General features: G+C 47.9%; 1 long non-coding RNA gene across 2 annotated transcripts in view; it reads left to right on the top strand.

Annotated features, from left to right (window-relative positions):
• Positions 1-861: 861 nt before the first annotated feature.
• LOC116599331 overlaps positions 862-6,000 on the top strand; it is a 52,304-nt gene continuing 47,165 nt past the window's right edge. The window contains exons 1-2 of one of the 2 annotated variants that reach the window (XR_004289311.1): positions 868-4,549; positions 4,657-4,781. This is a non-coding gene — a long non-coding RNA (uncharacterized LOC116599331). Of the gene's footprint in view, positions 4,782-6,000 lie in introns of both variants that reach the window. The other variant, XR_004289310.1, reaches the window with a different exon arrangement.

Raw genomic sequence — 6,000 nt, 5'->3', positions numbered from 1 at the left:
GTCAGACCAGGCAGGGCGAGAGGGGTCGAGTGGGGAAGATCTTGAGTAGGAGGCGCTCTTCTTCCATCATGAGTCTCGCTTGTTTCCCTCAAGAGGTGGAGCTAGTCTTCTTGCCCAGTCTGGCTCCCCATGGGTTGCCTCCATGGTCCCTTGCTGGGCTCAGCATCCACCACCATCCTCTGGAGCCTGGGAAGTTAATGGGGGTACTGCTTACTCCTGATTCTCTCTGGCTTTTCATGTCTCTTTTCTGTAAAAACTAGAAACCCAGTTTTGTATGTCTGCTATTTTTCTCCACAGCGCCCTGGAATTCTCTCCAGTTTCTTTCATGCTTGGCTGCCCTCTCCTCATTCCTCTTTATTTGTGACCTCCATGAGAGCGGGCCCCCGTCGTCCCAACTGCATTCCTAGTGCTTACCATGGCCGTTGACCCATAGTAGTTACTAGGCAAATGACTGTTAATTGACTAACAGTAATACAGATTACTATGGGATATTTGACAACGTGATTTCTTAGTAGTGTTTTGTTTCTATTTCTGTGACGTAGCTGAACATATGGGAGGTGTTTAGTCAACACTGGACGGATTCAGATTTTTCTGATGAATGAACAGTCTTCCACAGCCAAAAAGGTACTCTTGACTCCTCTCCTCTGAAAAATGAGCTAGTCAGGGTCAGCTGGGTGGCTTAGTTGGTTAAGCATCTGATTCTTGATTTCAGCTCAGGTCCTGTTCTCCCGGGGTCATGGGATCAAGCCCCCAGTCGGGCTCTACTCTCATTCTCCCGCTCCCTCTGCCCTTCCCCCTGCTTGCTCGCTCTCTCAAATAAATAAATAAAATAAATATTATTTAATAAAAGGAAAATGAGCTAGTCAGAGAAATGGAGAAACCAAGTCCTGTGATGAGTCCAGCTTCCTTGCTGCCTCATGCACTCACATCTTTTCTGGGCCTAGGTCTCCCTTCCCCTCATCATGCAGCCTTATCCCCACCTCTCACCATCTCTTGAGATCCAACATGGTCTTGGAAGCAGCTCTCAGACCTCCCTGGAAGCTCTCTCTTCACTTCAAATTTCCTTTAAATTTAAATTTTAATTTTAATTTACCTTTAAATTTCCCTTACCGATCTCCTGTTTCTCTTTCCCCCTCCATCCCTAACCTCCATGTCCTTTCCTCAGCCATTTCATACCCTCTGTCCCCTCTACTCAAACACAGGTGCATTCTTGAACGCACTGTTTTTCTCATCTGCCACCCTCACCAGCTTTCCACTTGAATTTACAGCCCTGTCCTGGGTCCCCACATGCAGGCTGTTCCAGACACAGGCTGCCTGCCAGGACCTCAGAGCTCATGGTACTTCTTCCTCACCCACAGTTTTTACCTTGTTTAGTTATCTTGCCTCTAGTCTTCCGTCTCCCACCATGCACTGGAAGGCTTGCACACACATGCAAAAGACAGTATAACACACAACAATTTCACCTGCGCTTTTACCAGTAATGTGTAGAATTAGAGGTGATATTTTAACTAGAGATGATATTTTTAAAATTTACTCTAATTCTGACTTTTAAAAATCCTGATTCACTTAGGTTCTGTATTTGTACTAATGGTACCATTTTTCTTTTTCTGTGTTTCCTTTACTTGTTGGTGCATTCGGAATGTGTACCTTTTGCTTACTCCACATTAGAATGGCCTGTGGTGAAATTAGCTTTGGAGGTGGCTTTCAAACTGAGATCAGGTGGTATTCAGTTGGGGAAGATATGGAATGAATTCAAACAGGAGGGGTGCGGGCGTCCAACAAGAAGACTTCTAAATCTCTTTTTTAAAACCTGAGATTCTCCTTAAACTGAACAGAACGTAGGAGTTTTACTTTTTCCTTTGTGTTGTTCCCTCTACAGAAGGGCATTTGCCCCACCTAGGAGGTGCTTAAATACTGGAATTAGCTGAGACAGTGAAAATAAATAGTGCTGTTCGAGGGAGAAAGAGGACAAGGCAGCAAGGCTACTCTGGATGGAGGTGATCTTATTAGGTTGTGAGATCCCTCTGTAGGAGTCGAATGCTTTGTGTGCAGATCGCACACAATCGTGTTTCTTTTGTCCAGCTTTTCCTTTCAGGCCTCAGGTTGATCATAGAAACAGAGGGATCCCCACGGGTGGTTGCAGTCCCATAGGTCTGTGTGCATGGCCCCCTCTCCTTGACCAAAAAACTTGCTCTTCTAGCCTTCTCCAGACAGAAAGTGATCTTTCCAGTCTAGGGTTGAGCTAGCAGAATGTTTTCCTTCTAGTGAGTCAGATAGCATCCTCTTAGAAATTTCTCCCCATTGGCTGCAGTCTATTCCCTGATGCTCAGCAGAGCAAAATCCCATCCCTTTTCTGAGAGCCCTTTGGACAGTGGAGGACAGCCATTATTTCTGATCGGGAGTTTTACCTTCATCTGCCGGAACACTTACAGTGTTCCCAGTTCCTCATCAAGTGATTTCCGGTCTTTTCTATGCTCTGGTTCCTCTCCTTTCAGTGGACTCCATTTTGTCTAGCACAGGGTTGGAATGGGGTGCTCTGGCCAGCTTTCTCACCCCATCTGTCCTCCTGTTTGTTCTCTGGCCCCTGACATGGTGCCCGTCACGTGCCCGACCTCGTGGTACATTCTCCTTGAACAGAATCTCCGGGCTTCTACTCCATCCTTCACACCATTCCTATCCCCCAAAGCCCTCAGTTCTAGATCCATCTTCATGAAAGGGGGTTTTGTTTGTTTGTTTTTGCAGCTTTCCTTGAATTCTCCAAATCCTCATTGCTGTTTTATACTTGACTTGAGTTGATAACGAAGTTTAAGTGTCTCCGGGGCTGGTTGCTTTTTTTCCTATTTAGCCCAGAGCCCAATATAGGTCTGAGAAACAGATCTTGAGTCTGTGATCAGGAACCATATCACGAATCAACTGATCATCCTCCTCCTTTTGGTGGCACATAACTCCTGTTGTCTCGGGTGTTTGTTTTGTCTTTATGCCTTCAGTGTCTGCATTGCTTATGGAAAAAGAGCCCGTGAGGAAGGTTTTTAATACATGGAGTTTTATGGTTTTATTCCAAGCTCAGTCTTCCCACGTGATTCAGTATAGAGCTGCCACCAACATCAAGGAGTGAGTGGAATTTAGTAGGGATCAGTGGGAAGCAGCTTGAGATTGGTTTGCTGAAACTAATATGGGATGCTTTCGGTTGACCCCCTGGCCAGAGTTCCCTTGCCAGGACAGCTAGAAGAGTCGATGAGGCAATGTGATATGGTGAGAAGAGCTCTCGGCTTAAACAGATTTAGGCTTGATCCCTATCTCTGCCACTTATTTCATGGCCTGTTAACCACTGTGACCTCAGTTTCTCCGTCCATAAAATGGAGTTAACCTAACGTCACAACCAAGGTCTTAGAACTGGCATGATGGTGTAATGATGTCACAGGTCACAACCCACATGGCGAGCTCTGGCCAGGGCACTGCTGTCCTTCTGCACAGTGTCTTTATTCCATCCCCACTGCCAGCCCTGGTTCTGGGAAAATAAGGAGCCCAGTAACAACCCCAATAGGCCATTGGTTGTTTTGACATTTTACACGATGACGAATTCTCTCCTGCAGGCTGTCTGGGACTTTCTATCTATGTCATACGCAGCACACCGTCCTCATGGCTGGGGAGTCCGTCAGTGCTCCTAATCGTGCCGCTCATGGCCCTGCACTGGGGAAGGGCAGTGAGCATCATTTCCTGTTCTCTCCAGAGACAGAGCATATAGTCTAGACACACTGGGCAGGGGGAAGGCAGGAAAGCTAAGCCCTTAGCTCCACTGACAGTTTTCCTAGTGCCTTGGACACCTTACTTGGCTATGTGAGCCTCTGGTTCTGTTTGCAGAAAAGAGTAATTAATATATTTGATTTCCTACCTGACTGCCAGGGTAGGAGAGAATGAATGAGACTGTATCTCTCTGGAGAAAGTTACTGTTTGGACATACATTGTTTCCATCAAGGTGGGGAGCGGTAAATTGCCAGGTTCCAAAAGGCGGTGCACCTACACTGGGGAGAGTCCTGGAGGCTGGACCTTAACTCTGCTCAGAGGACGGAGACCACGCCTATCTCTGCAGAACAGCCCCGTGTGAATGTCTGACTTTATGATGCATTTGTGCGGGTGAGGGAATTGGGCATGAGGCGGAGGCAAATGGTTGCCAATCACGGCTTCCCATACAGAGCCTATGTGCAAGCCCATGACTCACGCCGCACTCACCTGGGCTCAGAGACCTCCAGGCACGGAGAGCTCTGTCTCCCCCAGAATATTCCCCTGATGAATGACGGAGGGTTTCAGCTCTGTGTCACACAGAGACACAGAGGCGCTTCTTCCTGGTGGAGCCTGACTCCCCCCCCACCCCCCCACCCCCAGGCGTGCACTCTGCTCTTGGCCCTCCTCCCTCCAAGGCTCCGGCCCAGCTGTGTCCTTCCTTGCCATGCCCCGCATCTCCCACAAGGGGGAGCCCCCGGAGGGCAGTGGAATTTTGGAAGCTGAAGTTTTCTCCTCCTGTCCTCTGATTTTCGCGCTTGACCCAACTGTGAGATTTCTTTGTTGCAATGTTGGGGTCTGAAATAACACTTCTGGAGGCTGCAGCCGAGCACCACAGCTGATGCCATCTTGTATTGTTTGTTATTAATTACCTAGCATGATCCACAAAGAAGGAAAAGTAACAAAGAGCTTGAAGACTTTACTGGCTCCCAGGCCCTGGATGGAGGCAGGCGGCCTCAGACAGGCAGAACCAAGGAGGTGCCCGTGACTGCACAGCCCAGGTAGGTGCCCGGGAGAGGACGATGGAGGGGCTCACGGGAGTTGGGGGGCGGGGGTGTCGAAAGGCACAGAGTTCCCTGATGGTGGGAGGGTGGGTGGAGTAGACCAGGGAGAGTCAGGAGAGATTAAGGGGGGAAAGGCAGTGCAGAGAGACTGAGGGAAAGCAGAGGGAGGTGCCCCCAAAAGGAGTGCAAAAGAACAAAAATGTTCCTAGGATGTGATGTGGAAGGCTGACTGCGGAGCCGGAGCGGAGAGGGAGGGTGTGTGAACTGACTCAGAGACTTAAACTAGCTTGAAGTTGGCTCCAACTCTGCCGCCCAGAAACTTCAGAGGACAGGAGAGGCCGAGTCTGAGAGCGGGTGCTCAGCTGCCCAAGAAGATTCAGAGCGAGTCGGTATATGCCTGAAAGTCTGTCTAAGCCTGGGCCTTGTATGTCATGTAGCCACACCCACTCCGGACTCTGGACTTTCTAAACTGGAAGGAATTCTGGTCTGATGGCCTTTTCAGGTTCTCTCTGCTCCCAGCTACTGTCTCAGATGGTCCCCTTCTTCCCTCCAGGCTCCCGCAGTCGCTCTGGGTAATGGACCAGGAGTCAGAAGTGCTCACTCTGCTACTTAGCCAGATTAGCTTAAGCAAGGAGACGTCGGAATCCCCTTTTTCTTTGTCTATAAAAGGGAGATAATAATACATTACTGATGAGCCTTATAGGATTTTTCTGAGGATTGAATAAGTAAGATAATGTGAATAAATGCTCCTAATAGATTATAATTGCTAGCTAAATAAAAGATGGCATTAATAATAATTAATCAGTTAATATACCCTTACGCTTCTCAGTGGGGTATTTTTCTACTGAGCTTTGGAGGAACATGCGTGTACTATTTGTGGGAAAATTTAAGTACATGATCTCTAATTGTCACATCCCTTTTTAGAGCAACCTCTTTGGCAGTTAAGTGGGAAACTTTGTGTTCTTTCCCTTTTAGCCACCTTCATACATTCTCTTTCCCTAGTCTGAGCTCCAATTTCCTAGTTCACAAACATGCAGATGATGATTGATGGTGTCTGCTTGGCTATCTGGACGAGGGATTTGTCTGTGTCCTCGACACTGTGCTGCTGGCATACATGTCACAATGTGTCTCAGGCACCTGATCAGACTTGACTTGGAAGAAGCAAATAAGAGGCTGTGTTTATAATCCCATTGCCATATTCCTTGCCTGGAATGTT

Source organism: Mustela erminea, chromosome 9 (assembly GCF_009829155.1).
Source record: "Mustela erminea isolate mMusErm1 chromosome 9, mMusErm1.Pri, whole genome shotgun sequence".
Taxonomy (NCBI): Eukaryota; Metazoa; Chordata; class Mammalia; order Carnivora; family Mustelidae; genus Mustela; species Mustela erminea.
Note: the sequence above shows the minus strand (reverse complement) of the source record. Positions and strands in the feature narration are given on the sequence as shown.